Source organism: Giraffa tippelskirchi, chromosome 8, assembly GCF_054371585.1.
Source record: "Giraffa tippelskirchi isolate mGirTip1 chromosome 8, T2T-mGirTip1v1.2.pri, whole genome shotgun sequence".
Lineage (NCBI taxonomy): Eukaryota > Metazoa > Chordata > Mammalia > Artiodactyla > Giraffidae > Giraffa > Giraffa tippelskirchi.
Genome location: NC_137282.1, coordinates 87,687,344 through 87,709,876, shown reverse-complemented (window position 1 = coordinate 87,709,876; position 22,533 = coordinate 87,687,344). Strand labels below are relative to the sequence as shown.

The 22,533-nt window shown below is 43.1% G+C and overlaps 1 protein-coding gene across 2 annotated transcripts in view; it reads left to right on the top strand.

Moving 5' to 3' along the window:
- Window positions 1-22,533, top strand: part of SELENOP (selenoprotein P) — a 74,302-nt gene that overhangs the window by 2,069 nt on the left and 49,700 nt on the right. For both annotated transcript variants that reach the window (XM_081517570.1, XM_081517568.1), the window contains exon 2: window positions 22,316-22,369. The gene's annotated coding sequence lies outside the window, so the exon portion shown is untranslated. The remainder of the gene's footprint in view (window positions 1-22,315; window positions 22,370-22,533) is intronic.

Below are 22,533 nucleotides of genomic sequence, written 5' to 3'. Positions count from 1 at the left end.
TCCGTGCGACTCCATGGCCTGTAGCCCCCCAGGCTTCTCTGTCCATGGAATTCTCCAGGCAAGAATACTGGAGTGGGTAGCCATTCTTTTTCTAGGGAATCTTCCTGACGCGGGGATCGAACCCCTGACTCCTGCACTGCAGACAGATTCTTTACCCTTGGAGCCACGAGGGAAGCCCTGTATGTCAATCATACCTCAATTAAATGTTTCATAAAAGTTAAACTCACTGGTCTAAAAACTCTTTCCATATCAACGGTTTAAAATGTAATGTTGACAGAAATGAAGTTTCAGAGACCATATTAAAAAAACTTATTTAGAATTCTTGACTCAGGCAGTATCTTTTGGAAGGAGGGCAGGAGTGACTATTTTCTCCGTGAGTACCAGTGTAGCTGTCTTATCTGTATTAGTGAGTCATGAGCTGTGACACCATGTTTGGTAGACAGAATTGTGGCTTCTAAAGGTGCTCATGTCCTGATCTGCAGAGCCTGCGAATATGTTACCGTACATGGCAAAAAGGGACTTTATAGATATGATTATATTAAGGATCTTGAGGATGAAAGATCATTCTAGATTATCTGGTAGGCCCAATGTAATCACAATTTGATGCTTGTTGCTGGCCATGGACTGAGGAGTGCAGGTGACTTCCAGAAACCGGAAAAAACAGAGTCTCCCCTGGAGCCTTCAGGAAAACCGCAGCCCTGTTGACACCTTGCTTTAAGATGTCTGACCTCTAGCACTGTAAGATGATAAGTTCATGTTGTTTTAAGCTGTGAAATTTGTGGTATTTTTGTCGCAGCAGCAACTGGAAACTAATTTACCCTGGTCTGTTCTTGATGTCCTCTTTCCTCACAGTTGTGTATCAATCATACCCTTGGCTGTTTTTAAAACTTTCAGTAACTTCAGCGCTTTCATACTCTCACTTTTAACATCCCCTCCTCTGACCATCTCCTTCTGTTTTTCTAACTCATTTTCTCAATTACTATATCTGGATTCCTACAGTTCTGACCCCACAAGAGCCCTTAATTTTTAAATATTACCCCTTTTCACTTTTCCAGCTCATGTCTTCTGTTTACCCAACTTAAATTTCTTGTTTAATTATTATTTTAAAAAAGTATTTTTGGCTGCGCTGGGTCTTGGTTGCTTTCTGTGGGCTTTCTGTAGTTGAGGCACATGGGGGGACTCTTCATTGTGGTATATCAGGGTGGCTTCTCGTTGCAGAGCACAGGCTCTAGGGCTCGTAGGTTTCAGTTGTTGTAGCTCGAGGCTCCGTCGTTGGTGTGCTTCGGCTTAGTTGCTCTGAGGCATGTGGAATCTTCCCGGACCAGGGATTGAACCCATGTCTCTTGCATTTACGGATGTATTCTTATCCATTGTGCCACCAGAGAAGTCCTGTGTTTAATGATCATATTTTGCATAAGCCTTTCACATCTTTGTGCCTTTACCATCTTGTTATATTGTGGTGAAACCACAACCCCCTTTAAGTTCATCTCTCTAATGCCTGCACTTGCCAGCCAAAAAAGCCTGAAGAAAAATATAGCATCATGCTCACTGACCTGCTTTTAAATTCATAATTACCAACTTTAAGTCCTTATCTTACTTGGCCTCACTGTAGCATTTGACTCAGCTGATTACTTTTTCCTCCTTGAAATACTTTTACTTGGCTGAATATTTGTGTACCAACTTCCCTGACTTTTCTGATGGCTCTTGAATTCATTCTCCTCTGCTGATTCCTCTTTATCTATCTGCCAATGGATTGAAATACATCAAACAGGTGAAAATTCATAATGCTATTACAAAAGAACTCATTTAAAAAAAATTCGAAGTTTTTAGCACACCAAATAATTATTAGGAAGCTGGTGAAGGTGTTAGTTGCTCAGTCGTGTCTGACTCTGCAAACCCATAGACTGTAGTCCACCAGGCTCCTCTCTCCCAGGCGAGAATACTGGAGTGGGTTGCCATTTCCTTCTCCAGGGGTCAAACCTGGGTCTCCCACATTGCAGGCCGATTCTTGACTGTCTGAGCCACCAGGGAAGCCCCTTAGAAAACTGGTAGATAGATGTTTATCCTGATTTCTCTTCTCAAGCCAAGTTTCAGGGTAAACAAATAGTTGATAAGGAAGTGTTCCTTCTTGTATAAGAAGCCCCACTAGTAAAAGTAGAATGTTAGTAGAATTACAATATTGCCATTTTGTAATTCTTAATAAAATAATGGAGCTAGACAATATCAATCAATGGCTCCTAAAGCCATCATGTGAAAGTCTGTTGGAGAACTTTGTAATAAATGGGTTGGCCTGAAATTGCTAATCAATTTTAACTTTATCCAAAGGGGAAAACTGGACAAAATGTACCTCTTAAATGACACAATAGGTGTGCATGTATGCTCAGTCATGTCCGACTCTTTGTGACCCCATGGACTGTGGCACACCAGGCTCCTCTGTCCATGGGATTTCCCAGGCAAGAATGCTGGAGTGGGTTGCCATTTCCTCTCCAGGGGATCTTCCCAATCCAGGGATTGAACTCACATTTCCTGCATTGCGAGGATTCTTTACCACTGAGCCACCTGAGAATCCACAGTAGGTGTATGCAGCACTATCTATTAGGTATTTTTGCCAAAAAAACCTCAGACTCAAGCCTGAATTGAATCCAGATTCAGATCTAACTACTAATTTAGGAAGTGTATCTTGGGAATATAATTAATCAAATCAAGAATGTTGGAGTGTTTCACAGGAAAGTATGATGGAATTTCTTCAGTAAATGTCAGGGAGAAAGAAAAAAGGTGTTACAGGTGTAAAGAGAGGGGAACAGAGTTAAGAAACACATTGCCTACCTTGAGCTGGGCTCTCTAGAAAGTAAAGGCTAAAGCAAGAATTAAGATGCCAACAGTTCCTTTGGGTTCTGCAAGCTCTGGTGACTAGAAGGGAAGAAAAGGTAGGAGAAGGAAGACAATCCACAATGTGATGGGATGTTATTGTGCAGCATCTGCCTTCCCATCAGCGGGGAAGACATACAGCACATGACCCAGCAAGGTGGGACTTGACTCGAGTTCTCCAGCTGGAGTCGGGGAGAAACTACACCTTGGATGGTCTGCTGAAGAATAAAGAGGAAGTTTATTTGCCAGGTTCCCTGATGTCTCCGTTTTCCACTGGTCAAATTTCCCCTTTCAGGAGCCTAACTCTCGCTCTTGGGTTGTTTCATCCCAGTCTCTCAGGCTTTTCAAGATGTTAGATCCCATACTTGGCGGGCTGGTGTTTCACCCAAGACCCAAAGCGGCATGCCAACTAAGAAAGAGAAAGGAAGATAGTTGAGGGCATCTAAAAAGATGCTTAAGTTTGTGTCTTAAAACTGTTCACCCCTTTTCCCACGTAGATCCACTCATACCTTCCCGATACACCCAGCTCTCAAACCACAGTATGGGGATTCCCTTTTCTTCCTTGGGAACAAACAGAAATGTCCTCACTCTTTCTATTTCAGGAGAGGTTCAGGTCCTATTAGCCATAGATTCTTCATGATCTCCTAGAAGAGGAAGGCACGAGTTAAAACAAATACCATTTTCCACTTCTATGGCTAATCTCAAGGCTGTCAGTTTCTCAATGGCGCCACCAGGGGGAGCCATTGCACCAGGCCGGTTTCCTCAGGCCCTGATCAGGATGGTGGATACATAACCAAATATGTTATGAGGATAATTGGTATAAGGAAACTTTGGAAGGTGCTTCCAATTAAAAGAGTACTAATTAGTAAAGTATTGTTAAGAAAGTGCCTGCTTTCAGAATTTTTAGGTTTTGTGATGGGGTGAGACAGAAACAAAATACATTAACATTTTACTGGGTATAAATGATTTCTTTTCATATCATGTCAATAGCACTTAGATTATGTGTCTTTCCCTGTGCTGGGCCTTGGAGCTACAAAAACAAGACATCAAAGCACTCATAAGCCAGTCAAGAAGAAAACACATGCAAAGGTGATTACTGTATAGTCTGCCAAATATAAAGAAAAAGATTTTAAATAGATGTTGGAAGGTGGATAAGGACCCAGCTTCAGGGAGAACACTCCAGGAAGATTCTCAGATCAGATGACATCTGAACTGATGATCATTTAAGGAGAACAGCATAGGAAAGACACAAAGGAACAGAGTGACGCGGATGGGTAGGTGACCTCCTATGAAAAGTTCATTTTGGGGAGCATAAGGACACAGGCTGGGAATGGAGGAGGACAAAGATGGGGACTGAGGCAGAAGTCCAGTCACTAAGAGCCTTGGGTGCTGTGTTAAGCAGCGGTGTCCACAGGGGCAGGCAGACAATGTTTACAAGGAGGAGAGCAGGCTGACATTTTACACTTATCTGTAGGAAGGGTCTTTGAAAGAACAGGCTCTCTCCCATTTGTTTTTGAAACATACTGCCCTCTCTGTCTGTCTTTTACTGCTTTTATTTGTAACAGAAACCCAGAGCAATATTCCTCCCCTCATTCACAGGCCCTGAAGTACTGTATGCTGAAAAAGCAACTGATATTTGGCTCCGGAGCCAGGCAGGAAACAGGATCTAGAGGCAAAGAGCAAAGTGGAAACCCCCTGTTCTAAAAGCACACTGCTTTGGGAAATTGTTGTCACGAAGTAATTCAACACAAGTGTTCTTGGGACCCTTTAATTTCTTCCAGAAAGGCAGAATCTTCAGGGATGCCTCAATCTGTGATGGCTTCTTTAAATTAATAGGAACCATGGAAACATTTTAAGCAGAAGAGAGATGTGGTCAAATTCACATCAGAAAAATTATGATGGCATTTCTAAGGAGAGTGGATTGGAAGAAACCATAGAAGCATGGACAGTTGTTAGGGGCTTATTGAATACTCTAGGTGACTGGTTATACAGATTGGAATTTGGGCAATAGTGAGGGGAGGAGAGAAGCCAAAGGTGTACATACCACATAAAATATTCAGGCCTTGGTGATGAAGTGACGTAATTTGATATAATCGGGTTTATATCTACCATCTTTCTGTTTGTTTTCTATTTGGTCTATAAGTTTTATGCTCCATTTCTTATCTTCCTTTGGAATATCCAGATACTTTTAATTTTCCATTGTTTTCTTTACTGACTTGTTGTTGTTCATTCACTAAGTCCTGTGTGACTCTTTGAGACCTCATGGACTGCAGCATGCCAGGCTTCCCTGTTCTTTACCATCTCCTGGAGTTTGCACAAGCTCATGTCCATTGAGTCGTGACTTATTGGCTATATGTTATTTTTACAAGATATTATATATTGGTTATTACAGATTATTGGTTATATATTAAATTGTATATTGGTTATTACATATGTTATTTATAAATCTTAATGATTACACTAGGGATGAAAACATTCAAACTGGACTTATTTAATCTGATCTATATTATTGATTTTACCATTTTCCTTTTTTCTATTAATATCAGTATCTGGGTCATCTGTGGGTTAGTTCTTTTGTCTTTTTCCAGTTAATTCTGGATATTTTCTTGCTTTGTTACATATAAATTGTGTACCAAATGGCATGAATAAAAATGTAGGTAGAGACCCCACCAGAGAAGGTTCCCCCTCTCTTCTCTTGTTGTTTAGTCACTAAGGAGAGTGAATGAGGGCTTATCAGTGTTTGCAGAAAATTGAAGCTGGGTTGCAGTTTGCCTGTGTCCCATTTTCTCAGAAGGAACCATTCTGTCCTTTACAGCAGGGGTCCCCAACCTCCATAATCTACTGTCTGATGATCTGAGGTAGAGCTGATGTAATCATAATAAAAGTAAACTGCACAATAAATGCAACACACTTGAATCATCCTGAAACTGTCAAACCCGTGTCCCTGTTTGTGGAAAAATTTTCTTCTACAAAACTGGTCCCTGGTGCCAAAAAGGTTGGGGACCACTGCTTTACAGAAAGAGCCAAGCTAGTTTCCATCTGCAGCCCTGAAGGCCAAAGGAGATCCGGGGCTGTGGGCTCTTCCCAAGTTTCCTCTGCAGCCCCAGCTCCTCCTGCTCTGTGCAGCTCCTAACACACCTGGAGGGAGACCCTCCTACCCCAGGGCTAGTGTTATCCCCTTTGTTTTAGAGTAGCCATCACAGATGAATCCCCAGCAAAATTCTTGTTTATGATCTATTTATTTATTAAATTTTTTTTGTTAAGGTATGATTGACATGTAAAAATCCAAACATATTTAATATATACAACTTGATGGGTTTGGGGCTAAGTATAAACCTGTGAAACCCACCATCAAGTCCATAAACATGTTTCACTTCCCAAAGATTTTTCTTGCCCTCTTTATTATTATTATTACTATCATCATCATCATTATTTGGGGAGGATGAGAATAATTTTATAAGGTATACATTCTCAGGAAGGTTTAAGCATGCCTTGTAGTATTGTTAGTTACTATGCTGTGTGGTAGGTCTTGGAAACTTATTTATCTTGCATGACTAGACTTTGTACCCTTTGACCATCACCTCCTCATTTCCCCTTCCCCCACCCCCTGGAAACCCCCATTCTACTATCTGCTTCTATGATTTGACCATTTTTGGATTCCGCAAGTGAGATCATAGAGTATTTGTCTTCCTGTGTCTGGCTTGTTTCACTTAGTTTCCGTGTTGTCACAGATGGCAGGATTTCATTTTTTTTAAGGCTGAGTAGTAGTCCATGTGTGTATACACGACATTCCTCTAGTCATCTGCTGATAGACATTTAGGTTATATCCATATCTTGGTTGGGAAGATCACCTGGAGAAGGAAATGGCTACCCACTCCAGTATTCTGGCCTGGAGAATTCCACGGACTGTATAATCCATGGGGTCACAGAGAGTTGGACACAACTGAGCGACTTTCACTCACTGTATCTTGGTTATTGTGAATAATGCACTGAACACAGAAGTGTCTCTTCAAGATCCTAATCTGGATTTTTTTTTTTGCGTAAATACCCAGAAGTGGAGTAGCTGGATCATATAATAGTTCTATTTTTAATTTTTTGAGGAACCTCCACTCTGTTGTTCATTGCTGTAGAACAGCTTTTGCTGCATCCCATAAGTTTTCATGTGTTGTGCTAGTTTTGTTTGTCTCAAGATATTTTTTGATTTTTGATGTTTTCTTTGACCCATGTGCTGTTCAGGAGTATGTGGTTTAATTTTCACAAATTTGTGAACTTTCCACTTTTTCTCTTGGTATTGATTTCTAGTTTCTCAGCATGTTGGTCAGAAAGGATACTAGATATGTTTTCAACTGTAAATTTAAGACTTGTTTTGTGGCCTAACATATATGATCTATCTTGGAGAATATACTGTGTTGAACTTATGAAGAACGTGGATTCTGCTGCTTTTGGATAAAATGTCTTTTATATGTCAGTTAGGTTCATTTGGTCTATAGTGTTGTTCAAGTCCTCTTTTTCCTTATTGATTTTGTGTCTGATCTATTCATTGTTGAAAGTGGGGGTATTGAAGTCTCTTACTGTTATTGTATTGCTATGTAGTTCTCTCTTCATTTCTGTTTATATTTCCTTCATACATTTAGGTGCTCCTACACTGGGTACATATACAGTTACAATTGTTATGTCCCCTTGCTGAATTAACCTCTTTTTCATTATATAATGACCTTCTTTGTCTCTTGTGACAGATTTTGACTTAAACTCTGTTTTGTCTGCTACAAGTATAACCTCCTCTCTTCTGATTATCATTTATGTTGAATATCTTTGTCCATCTCTTTGCTTTCATCCTATGTGTATCCTGAAGCTAAAGTCAGTCCCTTATGGCACATATAGTTGGATCTTATTTTTAAAATCCATTCAGCCACTCTGTCTTTTGATTGGAGAATTTAATCCATTTGCATTTAAAGTAATTGCTGATAGATAAGGGCTTAGTATTGCCATTTTATTAACTATTTTCTGACTATTTGGTAGTTCTTCTGTTCCTTTCCAACTTTCTTGCTGTCTTCCTTTGTGATTTGATGATTTTTTTTTTCTCGTGGTATGCTTTTATTCCTGTCTTGATGTTTTGTGTACCTCCTACAGGTTTTTCCTTTGTAATTTTCCATGAAGCTTATCCAGATCATCTTATAACAGTCTATTTTAAGCTTATAATACAATTTTTTAGATGGAAATAATTTATAAACTGTAGAGAAAATCCTCAAATATCTTAAACTTCCTCTCTTCCTTCTTAAAGGAGTCAAAGAGGTCAGTGTAATAGCTGGTTGGTCATCTAAGCTGGAATTTGGAGGCCCCAGGCTCTCAGGTCAGGGTGGCTGGAACTGTCTAATATCTCTTGTGGACTCAGAGTGGTTATTTCTGAGCCTAGATATGAGCTAATCCCTGGTCTTCTCCATCTTCATCATAAAGAGGTTTCCTCACCTTTGCTGTAAATCATGAGAGTTGTGCCCTTGATTAAAAAATGTCATTGGAGGCTTTTTGGTAGCTGCTCAATTTCTTGCCAACCTTAAAAGCTCTTCCTAAGAAGACAGCTTCTTATTTAGGATGGCAAACTGAGGATACATGTTTGTCTCTTCTCGTTGCTTCATTAAACTAATAGCCAACAAATAATAAAAATTCAAATCAAAGTGAAGATAATAGGATGGAGGTATCAACAGATGAGATATGTCAACTACTATTGCAAGTTGGGAAAATAAGGAAGAATTTGCAACCCAAGGTGCGAAAATGCAGTAATATAGTGAGTCTTCTGCCATGGCAACCCCCCCAAGTTGTGACCTTGTTAGCAGGTAGAGAAGGGGTGCTGAATTTACAGTATTTACTAGGAGTCTGCCTATAAAAGCCTGTGACCACTGTCTTCTTATTCTTTTTCTTATGTCTCCGTTTGAGAGTAGGTGGCTGGAATTTACCTCCTGAATAAAAGATGGGAGGTTTTTTTCCTTAAAGAACTTGAACATGCAAGGAAAACTGGGGACTCCTAGCATGTGTGATGATGCTTTTCAATTATGTTTTGCATCATTCCTTCTAAAATCTTGTTAATAGATAAACTCTGCTATATATATACACAGAGCTTTTTACTCAGAATTTCTGTTCAGGAACAAACTAGTGGTAAAATGATTTCAAAGCTGTACTTTTATAGCCAGACAAATATGAATCATTGTCAACAAAATTGAAGACTTTTCACACGTTCAATGGCTCAGACATTTTTCTTCTCCTGCACTATTTCCAGAGAAGTTGCTTCAAGATGTTCTAGAAGGAAATGGAGATGAGATACATGTAGGCAGAATTTGTAGGCTATGAGGGGGGAGATGGAGTTCAGAAAAAAATAAGAGTATTTAGAAACTCTCTGGGGAAAAAAAAATCCACATCCTGAAGCCAAGATCCAAATATGAAACAAACAGACAAAAATGCTGGTGATCTTGAAGAATGAATAGCCTGTAAGAAGGGAAGATCCATTAGATCTGAACTTTGGGATCATTTGGAAATGAGAGAAGGAAATGGAATCCCAGGACATTGTGTGGCCCCATAGTGATCAATATTACATAGACTAACAATATAAATGTTCCTTATTTATTTTTAATTCATTTTTACTTTTTTTGTGCAGTTTGTAGGATCTTAGTTCCCTGACCTGAGCTCCTGTCAGTGAAAGCGTGGAGTCCTAACTACTGGACCATCTGAGAATTCCCTGTTTTCAATTTTTAAAATCAACATGTAGACAAAGCACAGATTTAAACATGGTGGAGATGGTGTTGGACAGCCCTTAGCAGGAAAGCCCTTGGGTAGCAGTGGAACTCTTGTGGGCTCTTAAAGAGATAAAGTCTGACCAGGAAGGATAGTAAGTCTGTGTAATAGTCATGTGGAAGTTTCTTTGTCTTGTAGGGAAGGGGCTGGAGTTAGGATATTAATGATGTGTTTCTGGCATTAGTGGGAAATAGAAGCCTGCAGGTGAGAAAATTCAAGATTCCTCTGAACTGGTGTGACCCTCACACATTCTTTAGAGATAAGAAAGGCCCTGGGGAGCTGGGTGCTTGCTCCCATCTGCTGTATACTTTGCCCCAATAGCTGGACCATATTCTTTATCAGGGTTAAGAAAATGGTTACTATCATAGTAAATAATGTCTAAGTATTTTATTTTTGCTGATCTACTAACCAATGGGGTTTTTGATCCCTCGCAATAAAAAGTTTCATGTCAAATATTAAACATTGGAACTTCCCTGATGGTCAAGTGACTAAGGCTCTGAGCTCACAATGCAGGGGCCAAGGTTTGATCCCTAGTCAGGGAACTAGATCCCTAACACCTCAACTAAGACCTGGCATGGCCAAATATATACAAATAAATAATAAATATTAAACATTATCAAGTTACTAACAGTTGTCTTTCTAAGAAATGTACTCATTACCCAAACAGTACTTGTTCATTATAAAATTGGAAAATGCATGTAGAGGAAAAAAAATATTCACTTATAATCTACTCCTGTAGACTCACTTCTTTCCACTGCTGTTTGTTGATCATTATGGAGAGCTTGTTAAGAATCCACATTTCTGGTCTCTAATCTAGAGCTGCAGGGGTCAAAGTTCCCCATTGTGAAGCCTGAGAATCTGTGTTTTAAAAATTCTGGTGCAGCAAGTTTACTAATTTGAAACCACAAATCTAGATAGAACCACTGTAAACATTTGGTAGATTCTACCATTTTCTCTGTTTGCAAATAATTTTATTTATTTTTATAAAAATTTGAGATACTATTGTGTAGTACAACAGAACCTCAGTCCCAATTAAGCCAAGTTTATTGTTTCACAGTCAAAAATTCTAAGGTTGGTTCTAACTTGGAGAACTACTCAATCCAGGGCATCTGCTACCCTTACCATCTTTAACTCTTTTTGGAAAGTTCAGGCCCTTTTCTCCCTTGACGATTCAAGGAAGAAAAAGTACAGGAATTGTTCTCATTAGTCTATCTTTGATGATGTACCAAGCGAATAAGGAACTTAAAGTTTGGTCTGAGTCACTTCTTTGGCCCACATGGGCTGGCGTCAGCACCACTTGAAACACATGGAGTTGTTTTCCTACGAGAAAGGGAGATTCTGTTAGTGGAAGAAAGCAGGGATGGCCGTGTGCCAATAATACAAAAACAACATTTATGCAACACGCTACGCAGATGGTGCTGCTTCCGGCTGCTTCCACCTAATATTGCATACTCATCACTTTTTCATGTCATCAAGTATTCATTGAAAATTTGATATCTTAGTATCACTTAATATTCTACTTATTACAAACGCTGTGTTAGTTATCTATTGCCACAGTACAAATTAACACAGAATATAGCAGCTTAAAACAACAAACTTCTCAACTCACAGAGTGTCTGAGGGCTTCCCTGGTGGCTCATTGGTAAAGAATCTACCTGCAATGCAGGAGACTTGGGCTCGATCCCTGGGTTGGGAAGATCCCTGGAGGAGGGCATGGCAACCCACTCCAGTATTCTTGCCTGGAGAATCCCATGGACAGAAGAGCCTGGCAGGCTACAGCCCAAGGGATCACACAGTCAGACACAACTGAAGTGACTAAACAGCAGCAGCAGTGGAGTGTCTGAATGTCAGGAATCTTTGAGTGGCTTAGTTGGGTAGTTCTGGCCCATGGTCTGTCAGGAGGCTGCAGGCAAGCTGTGAGCTGCAGCTCCAGCCCTCGAGGACTTGACTGGAGGCTCCTCTTCCAAGCTCAGTCACATGGCTATTGGCCACAGAGTGACCTAAAAGAGAGGAAAGTGGAGAGGGAGACAGGTAATGCACCCTTACCTGGACGCTCCCTCTTTTCGTGTCTGTCAGATCATGTGCTCCTGCTTCTGGCATAATCTCTGAGATAGACTCATTGTACCTGGTGCTTAACTCACGAGAATACTAAATAAATCAGCAGAGTTTTATAATTACATAGCAATCATCCTGTTGAATTAAACTGTGAAGTCCCAGGAAGGACCAAGGACTCTGCTATTCTGTGAAGTACGCGGTATACATTCTTCTCTTACTGTGCTTTTTTGATTAAGAACCATCACTTCCTTGTTTCCTTTACTAAACACATTGTAGCAAGCTGCATAATAGATGCTATTAGAAAACTTTGCTTTTCAGATAGGAGTTTTTTAAAGCTACATATTAAAAAATTTGCAAGGGTTTTTCTTTCCTCCAAGAAAAAGTAAGTAGCTTAGATCTACCATATGTAGCATCTTCTCTTGAGAAATCAAGGCCTCTAGCTCCTTTGTCAGGCAGGGTCATTAGCGAGAGAGACACTGCTATGTAAACAAGGAGGGTTTGCACTGACTGCAGTCCTCATTCGCCCAGATGTAGAACATGCCAAAGCCACTACTCAGGACAATTTTCAGCTTGCTGATGTGTCAACAAAGGACAAAGAACAATCTGACGTCTCCTGGGCTGACCATGAACCAACCGCTACCACTTCATGTAGAATCCAATTGTTTGGGAAGTGGCTTCAAAACAAATCTCAATTACCCAGGGAAATGGGGGGAGGGGATAGATGACATCTGTTCCATCAGTGCCCCTCATCCTCATTGTACATATTTTTACACACGATGGCTATACCTGATTTTATGCAATAGAAACCTATGTGAAAAAAAAAAAAAAGAGTACAACAACATGTTATCACCGTTTAAAATCACCAGATGGCGCTAGTGGTAAAGAACCCACCTGCCAATGCAGGGGACCTAGTCATGGCTTCGATCCCAGGGTGGGGAAGATCCCCTGGAGAAGCAAATGGCAACCCACTCCAGTATTCTTGCCTGGAGAATCCCATGGACAGAGGAGCCTGGTGGGCTACAGTCCACAGGGTCGCAAAGGGTTGGACATGACTGAAGCAACCAAGCACACACATATGCTTATCACTAAACTAAAATTGTACACATTAATTATGCACATATTTTTGTATGTATAAAATTTTTAAAAATCACTGTTAAAAATGGAGGAGGAGGATGTACATTTACTCATGCAGAGACAGGATAGTTTCAGATTTAGATTTTATCTTTTTTAAAATTCTCGACATTCAAAAATGATGCTAGCCAGCCTCCCATAACAGCTGTTGGTTAAAACATTTGTGTCAGAACTAAACTGAATATACAATTCCCAAGGGATTTGGTACAACTATAAATTTACTGTAACTCAGTGTATATTAAAAGGTTAAGGTGAGATCCATATGAAAAGGCTAATTTTTAAACACTGAATATTTTGGTGAAGTGAGGAATACTTCTATTGTGTAAGGAACCACTCTGATTTATGTTTGCGTTTTTAAAATATTGGATTACCTGGTGAGTCACAAAGTGCCAATGTAACTGAAATGAATTGACATAATTTTAGCTAAAAGTGAAAAAACCCTGGGAGTCTAGTAAGTGTTTGTAGCATTAGAGTAGGCAAATGAAGATACAGTTTGTTTTTTGAGCTACAGTCTTAAATATCTCAGACATTTTTTTTTTTTTTAAACTACATTCAAAGGAGCCTTTAGTGTCTGAAGACCCCAGATTAAGGCTCACTGGTTTAGGTTACTTTTCTATTGCTTAGACGTCTCTCTGGATCGTTTGGTGCCAATCAAGTCTAGGGCCCTGGTAATTCAAAATTATCACCCTTCCAATGCCTGACTATCTGGTAACCTAAGATCATAAAGTAGTCTCAGAGAGAGGGCCCTGACCACTGGGAGATGAGTTCATAGCTAAGTCCACACCAGAGGTAACTCTACTGACAGATTCTGCAGAGAAAATGTTTGATTAGCATTTTTATTGAAGTTCCCCTTTGTGAGGTCAGAGTTGGCCTCTCTGCTGCTCCTGCCTGTGCTGGGGCCTGATCAAAAGCTGGCGGTAGATTATACGGAAGCTTTACTTCAGGCTTGAGACAGAGAAATGTTAGTCTCTCTGCTTTCCATTCTCTCTTCCCCCAGGCCTGCCCCCACCTTCCCATGCTCCCACCCCCACTTTAGCCCCTCCATGCACACACTACACACGCATATGTGGTCTTTCGCCAGTAGAGGGAGGTAAGACATCAGGAGAGCCCCAAATGCAGTCCTCAGCTTCTCTCTCTCTCTCACACACACACACACAAGCACGCACACACGCACACTTGTGCTCTTTGTACATAGGAGCAGGAATAGACCCAAGGACATGGTTTACTGAGCCCACATGTATTGTATGAAGTGCTTTCTCATTTTTGACATTTAATGATTCCAGGTGTGGGTTATACCTTGAAAAAAGCTAAATATTAGATGTGCTCCCTTCTCTTTCCAATCTTTTCTTATTTAAAGGGCTAAATGTAGAATTCACAATTTTTAGAGTGAAGTCAGGTTATACTTCTCTTATCTAACACTCAAGATTTTTAAGTAATTGGCTTTGGTCCTTAAAATTTAAGGGTTTTTTTTTCCCCCTTTCAATCCTCCCTTAAAAAAATACCCATAAGAAAGTTCCTTTTACATTTTGGGTAAATGTAGAACACTAATTTAAAAAACATGCGAGTGTATCTTGGCCAATAGGGCAGCAGCTGGAATTCCAGTGTAAAGCCTGTCAGTGGGGCAGAGACTATCTTTCAGCAGCTGTTGCAGTTTTGTTAGCTCTCTGACTGTTGACAAAGAATCAGTTGCTGTCATTTGATATTGAATAGTTTTCAGCGTTAATTTTCTTCTCATCTCTCATATTTTTTTAAAGTTTGGAGTCATGGTGCGGGGATTATTAGACCGTGTCATTCCCAGTGAGGATGCTGGGGCTCCGGGAGTTCTGCTTCCATCCTGAGGACAGCTCTGCTGAGCTGCGCCCGTCACTTTCAGAGCTCTTCCTACTGACCCAGAGTCCCCTGTGTTCCAAGGTCAGACGCTTGAGAAAGAATGTGATGAAACAGCCAAGAGGAACGTAGAGGTCAGAGCTCTCTGCTCTCCCCTGGCTTGAATCCACCGCCCCCATGCGACCTTAAGTTTAGCAGGCCTCAGAATTACCAAAGACATGAAGCTAACCAACCTTGGCCTTCTCCCCTTTAGAAGAGTCCTCTTCCCTCCAGTTCCTGAACCCTCCAACTTTCTCTAGCAATCTGAAGTTCAATGACTGAACCACGATGTAATTAATGGTAATAGTAAGCAGTATGGAGTACCTCCAGTGTTGGGGGCACGCTCTAGCTATATTACTCTATTTACTCCTCAGGGAAACCTATACAGATTATTATGCTAATTTCTTGGTGATGAGGCTGAGTTTCTGTGAGGTTCAGCTGCTTGTCTAAGATCATTCATCGATTCGAGTCCGAGTTTGATTCCAGACTTTGAAGTGTATCCCCTGCAGGACACTGTGAGAATGGCCACCTTCCTCGGGGACCGCAGGACAAGTGCTCTCACCTGGCATATGGAATCCATTAAGATACTGTGTTCCATCCAGGCTGTGCCATCATGTGGATGTGTGACAGGGAAAGTCTCCTAACCTTTAGAACACCAGCGTCCTCCTCTACAAGATGAAGGTTGCAGCCACATCTCGGCCCCTGCTGTGCCAAGGTTCCCCCGAATCTAGTCACAGGGAGGAAGGAGGCATTGCATCCGTAAGCTCCAGGGAGAGGGGAAGGTTAAGTAGTGGAGGGGGAGGCTGATCAGGTTTTCTCGCAGTTTTGGAGGCATGGGTGCAGGCTGGACTCTGATAAACTGCACGGGTAGAGAACGATGTGCCTGAGGCAGACTGGGGACAGGTCTGACCGCCTGTCCAGTTGTCCTTTGGGCTCTAGTTGGTGGAGTGAAAGCTGGAGGCCCTATTCTGAGTCCCCATCGTATTCCCTCACCATGTCCTTCTCCTCTTTAGCCCACCTGGCCTTGAGCTGAGGTCCCCACAGGCTTCAATAACCTTCACGTGGGAGTCAGCAATGCCAGGGGCAGGGTGTAGGTGGGGACGGAAGGAAACAAACAGCTGGGCTCTGGGCTCCACCCAAATGGATTCCTCTCCTCGCCATTGGGAGCCAGACCCTTCCGCTCCCGGGAGCCTCATGTTCCTGTGCTAACTAGATCCTCTTCTCACCCTTCCCAGCGCTCCTTGTCACCTTGTCATTCTCCAGGGCAGTGCAGTGGGCCTGCCTGTACCTAAGCTCCCTGCATCCATCCGTACAACTCGCCCAGAAGAATATTTTCCCAAAGCCTGTGTCCCATGCCTGTGAGCTGCTCTCTGAACACCCAAATAACAGCAAAAGCTGTGACCGAACCAGATTCCTTTGCCTGATGTGCAGCAAGCCAAACGCTGAGATGCTGAGGTTTGCAGTGGAGAAAGGGTTTACTAAGGAGACAGTCAAGTGGGAAAATGGGAAAACAAATCTCAAAACCCCTTGCTGAAGGCAATATTTATGGGATAAAGCTGAGGCCTGGGGAGCGTGGGGGAAGGTGATTGGAAATAAGAAAAGGTGAGGCAATCATTGTCCTGCACAGCTGAAACTAATCAAAGCCTTTTCCCTGGGCTACATGTTCAGAAAATGGTGGTGGTGGGGGGATGTTAGCATGTGCGTGCATGCTAAGTCACTTCAGTCGTGTCTGACTCTTTGTGACCCCATGGACTGTAGCCCCACCAGGCTCCTCTGTCCATGGGATTCTCCAGGAGTGGGTTGCTGTGTCCTCCTCCAGGGGGTCTTCCCGACCCAGGGATGGAACTCCCATCTCTTAACGTCTCCTGCATTGGCAGGCAGGTTCTTTACCACTGGTGCCACCTGGGAAACCTGAATGTTAGCATATGCGATTGCTAATTTGACAAGCATTCTTTTCCTCTTGAGCAAGGCACCCAAAGCCCCAGTTTTCCAGCAGATTCAAAGCCCACCTCTGTCTGCACTCTTGCCAGTACAGCACTGTGTGATTGCCTGTTAACTTCGTTCTCCTCTTTAGTAATAGGCTTTGTAAAGAAAAACACAAAAGAAAGTGTGGTGGGGTTTCTGGCTGGGAGGGTTTTCCGATTCCTCTGAAATCACACACCAGATAGCCTCCTCCTGCTCCAGGAGTGAGTAAAGTGAGTCCTTAAGGAGAGCCCTCCAGGTGGGGAGGAGATAACAGACCCAGGAATGCTCCTATCTCTCCACCCCCACTCAGCTCTTTTGGATTATACCTGAGGCAGTGGCTAAGGCCCTGAGGGGTCTTAAAGTAACAGCCTGATGGTCTGCCCCACTGAGATTGCCTTCCCTGGATGGACGCCTGGTTTCTTACTGCCGCAGACTGAGACCCGTGCCCCTCCACTTCCTGTGTTCAACTCTGACCGCTGGGCTCCTCTTTCTCCTCTGTGGCCTGAGAAAGAGGACCTGGGAAAAGGAAGGGTGATGCCCTGGAGGAACTAGAAGCTCTGCAGTTCTCACTGGGGTATGGAGGGGACATTGTGAGGGTAGATTCTGGATCTTAAATATTTGGGAATCTGAGGGTAGAAGAAAGGGTGTGGGAGAAGAGAAGGCATCCATCAGACCTATCGGATACGGAAAAAGAGGTCACAGCACTGCAGTTAGGGGCTCCGTGTCCCAGGCCTGGGGAAAGGGGTGACACCAGCCCACAAGGGTGCCTTCAAGTCAGTTGAAAGACTTTTGATTTTTAAGTTATACCAAGGTACTGACTTTAGATTTGTTAGTCTTCCACTGCATGAAATACTTGAATTTTCTCAGTCATCTTTGCTGTTTATTCATTTCTGAACACCTTTTAATATGGGTGAGAGAAAGGATGTGAACACACCGCAGCTCCCACATGCAGGTAACTTTACTCCTAATAAACCACTGAGACCAAGCTCCTGGTGGGCATGGGCGACCTGCCTTTGGTCGAGTCTCTAAGGCTGAGTTTCCTCTAGGAAAGGGAGAAAATACCCGCCTTGTTTATCATATACGGCTGTTGTGAGGATTCAGTGGGCTAACAGATTATTCATTTATGTTTTTCTCAACAGATATTTATCAAAAGCCTACTCTGTTCCCACCCTCCTCCAAACTTTGGGGGTTCTCAGTAAACCAGATAGACGAGAACCCTAATGTCAAACCACTTACATTCCATAATGCATCCATGGTTTTCAATGTTTTTTAAATTAAAAATTAGGTTATTTGTTCAGTTATAATCTTACCTGGAAATCCAATATGTAAAATAAGTAGAAAGGAAATAAGATCAGGGATTAAAGTTCTGCATGTTTCTCTCAGCCCCAGTTTCCCCAGTGGACTTTGGGAGCACTGTTTGTAGTGCTTCTAGAAATTTCTTCACATGCACTCAGCGTGTGAGAACTCAGTGACTCCCAACTTTGCAAACAGTGTATGGGTAGGGCCACCCAGATCCCTTATATTGGTGAGACTAGCAGCGGAGGGAGCCTTCACTCTGGGCCTGCAGAATAAAAGGAGGGAGTAATCACTGGTGAGATCTGCTGAGATTGAGTGAGAGCTGCAGCCAAAGGAGAAGCTGCTTGCGTGGCTTCAGCAGAGGGACGGAGCTGCTGCCAGACCAAAGCCAGGCTGGAAGGGGCTCTGATCTCTGCTCCTCCCCTTCCCTCTTCCCTCCTTCCCTCCCATTTCCTACCAGTGTGCTCCAGGGGTGGAATCCATCCAGAAGCCGGACAAGGAACTCCTCCTGGTTCAGGCACAGAGCAAGGCAGGGATGGGTGGGGAGTCGACCTGTCAGCCCTGACAGTGCCCTGTGCTGTGCCAGGCACCCTGCGAGGTGCTGCAGATACAAAACGGGTGAGCTGCAGCCCTGTTCTAGAACACAAGTCTGTAGTAACTCCAGGAGAGTGTGACGAAGACAAGCGCTGCTTAGAATCATGTCCAGATGAAGATCAAATGACAGCTCAGAAACAATCTAGAAGTTGGAATCCTCACACATAGTTCGACTTCTATGCACCAGTAGCCTCTGGACCAAAAACCACATTGGATAATTGATGTCTTCTTGTCTGTTTTTCTGACAGGGTCCTGCCAGGGAAATGCAGACCCTTGATCCTTCGATATTCAGCGACATGGTCTCCTTGTCAGTAAAGACTGTTTTACTAATAGCATTAAAAGGTGCCGTCAATAACATAGTAGTAAGGAGTAGAGACAGACTCCCGCGGCACCCCCACCCATGTGTCACACCAGCTCAAAATGTTCTGTCATCTTAGAGGAGACAAAACGGCTGCAACTGTGCAAAATATGATAAACCACGGAACAAAATAGTACATGACACCTGCTACTTAAATAGTGAAACCTGAGCTGCAGCTTTATGTGTTTGGCAAACATGCCGTGTGTGTGTATCATTCTGAACACTGAAGATAAACTATGTGGTTGTGTGGACTGGCTCCTGCATGAGATGATTCCTTTCCCATCTCAGTTTGTCTCCATCATGGAGTAGAAGTAGAGATGGGTGTGGCAGGACTCCTGTCACCTAAGCATTGGTGACCCCTCTCCTGCAATGACTGGCTGAAGGCAGATCCCAAGAAGCCCCAGGGGCTTGCTGGCTCTCTGAGCCCACTGAGGGAGCACCTGCTGACCAAGAGTGGACAAGAAATTTCATCCTAAATATTGTAGCTCAGTCTCAAATTGAAGCTCCACTGGGATTGGTAGGAAAAATGGAAATAAATTCTCAATCAGAGGGATGAAAAGAATTGGTTTTGGTCAGAGAAGATTTGTTGATGTTTCTAAATGCCAGCAAACATGTGGCCGAAATATCCGAAAAAGACTGAGATTCCATGATTCTGATGTGACTTTTGGAAGAATTTGAAACTAAGTCATTTCATTAGCTGACCCTGAGTACCAGTTCTTTAAGGAAAAGGAAAAGGGACACATATTTTGGCAACATTCCTCCTGTGGCTGAGCCTGCCTGAGCCTCTGGGAAGGTTGGGGAGGTTTCAATGAATTTTGTGGGCTCCCTCTGCAAAGCAAAACATGACAGAGGTGGCGATTGTGAATTCCTTTCTGAACAGCAATTGAGATCCAAAGAGCAGAAAGTTCAGTTTGGAACACAGGCTGTTCTAGTTGACTTGTTCTTGGGAGCTGCTATTTCCATTCACCCGACTGAGCTTTTTAAATGTGCACAATAGAGAAGTGATCCAGCTGGGAGGGTGGGGAGAGGAGCCCCAGGAGGTGACAACAGTGTACACGTTGCTCAGCAGACGCACCAGCACAGCCAGGGACATAAGGGCTGTCGGTCAGGTTCTTGGGCCGATGAGGGCTCTGCTTCGCTTCCGTCCTGGCTGCTCTGTGTGAGGAAGGCTGTGGCTCCTCCTTGTCACCAGGGACTTGACAGGAACGAGGTGTTCCATGTTCCTGAGGAAAGAGTTCATGAACCTGAGGTTCCTTAGCAAGTAACAAGAGTCAGCATGCTGAGAGTGTCAGGCTTGCTGATTATCTTTTTCGTGACTGTGTAAAGGGTACTTTTTTTTTTTTGAAAAGTGGAGGTTTAAAGGGCCAGTTTTATTCATGGAAGGCTTCCTTGGTGGCTCAGATGGTAAAGAATCCTCCTGAAATACAGGAGACCCGGGTTCAGTCCCTGGGTCGGGAAGGTCCCCTGGAGAAGGAAATGGCAACCCACTCTGGTATTCTTGCCTCAAGAATCCTATGGACAGAGGAGCCTGGTGTTCTACAGTCCATGGGGTCGCAAAGAGTCAGACACGACTGAGCATCTAAGACTTTATTCATGGAAAACTGGCTGGAAGAATGCTTTTGGGGTTAAATGCCAAAGCACAGCTTCCTTCTTTTTTCCCCCTTTGAGTGGAGTTAGACCATTTAGCCACTGAGTGTTGAAAAATAAACCAGGGAAACTGCAGCTGGGCCTGTCAGAGAGGGAGGCAGGGAGCCCCTGGCTCTGGGTGGCACAGGTGGGAAGGGGGTGAGGGTAGGGGGCAGGATGAGGAGGGGGAGAAGCAGGGCACTAGCATCTTCCTGCCCACGGTTTTCTTCATACAGAAGAAGGAATCCCCTCCTCGTCTCCCTGTTTCTCTCCACACACACCCCCACCTCGATCCTGGGTTGGGTGCCCCTCCGCCAACTACTCGTGTGTGCCTTAGGCAGGTTACCTAACTTTCTGTTAAAGGAAATCCTAAGTCTTTAGGCATTCTGGGGATTCCTGGAGACAATCCACCAGAAGCTCTTAGAACTGTGGAGAAAACAGTAGTTTCTTGGCAAATGCTGATAGACATCAGGGCTCCTCTTCCTGCTTCTGAGTCCTGATTTCTCCGAGGCCCTTTGATCACTGACTTGAGGCTGGGGAGGGAGGGTGCCCTGGGTACAAGCAGTTAACTGGGGAAGTGGAGAAGAAGAATTTGTCCATAGAGTCCTCTTCACTTCTGGAAGCTGGTGAGAAGGTCAGTGACAACACCTGACCCGGAGACCAGAGTGAGCACTGAGGATGCAGTGATAAGGGACCGTTGCTTCAGTGTGTGCTGTTGATTGTGCCACATGGAGGTGGTGCTGAGGCCCACAGATCTGTAGAGGATGATGATATGTAAGAAAGAAACTACCTTGATGCCGAGAGAAGTACGTATAATGAACAGTAGTAGAAAGTGAGGGACTACCTATAGGTTAGGAGTAGCTGCAAAACTCAAGACTTGAGAAGATTTATTTGGGCTTGACCTGAGGCCATAGAGGCTTCCCAGGCGGTGCTAGTGGTAAAGGGCCCACTTGCCAATGCAGGAGATGTGAGTTTGATCCCTGGGTGGGGAAGATCCCCTGGAGTAGGAAATGGCAACCCATTCCAGTGTTCTTGCCTGGGAAATTCCATGGACCAAGGAGACTGGTGGGCTAGTCCATGGGAGTGCAAAGAGTCGGACACGACGGAGTGACTGAGCACTTGAGGCTGCAGAAATGACTTTATTTCCCCAGTAGAACTGGGAACTAAACACAGTGGAACAGGGAAGAGCAGCAGGCCTTTGCAGGGAGAGTCTTGAGATCGAAAGGGTTAAGGTCAGAGATCAGGCAGAAGCAATCATTGCTGTCATTTTCACCATCAATAGCAAATATTTGCTGAATCTCTGGACAATTTTATCTCATAAGCAACACCCATGGACTTTGAAACCAGACTATTTACATGGAACAACCCTACTTGTATAATGTGTTTACTGTAATTTTTCAGAAAACAGTGAAAACTTTTATATTCTAAGTGAGTGAGTGAGGGGGTTTGCATGATAAATCTGTACTGAAGAGAAATGCATAAGAGAAATAGGGTAAAGGTTACAATATTAATAATATTAAAATGTTGTACTCCCCCCTCCCCCGCATTGAAACATGAAATATGAAATGCTCCTTTAGCTTCTATGGCAAAGACAGTGCAATGCATTCACCAAGCTGTATGACATTCAGTTCCTGGGCAAACAAGAAAATTACATTCCCGGTGCTCTTGCATCTAGTTGGAACCATGGGGCTAGTTCCAGCCAGTTGAACGTTAGTAGAAGTGATATAGCCATTTATGTTTCCTAGAGCTTCTACTCTTTTTTTTCCTTTCCAGGAGGCAGAGCCACTGATGGAAGGAGACTGGATCCTGCCCAATCAATATCAGAACGTGAGTGAACCAGAAATAAAAGCAGCTGTGGCTTAAAATGAAATTTTAGGGTTGTTTGTTGTAGAAGCCAGTGTTAATGACCCTAGATGGTACCGCCTCAGACAGCAAAAATAAGCAATATTGAAATCCTATTATTAGAGTAACCATGGTGTTTCAGAGCAATA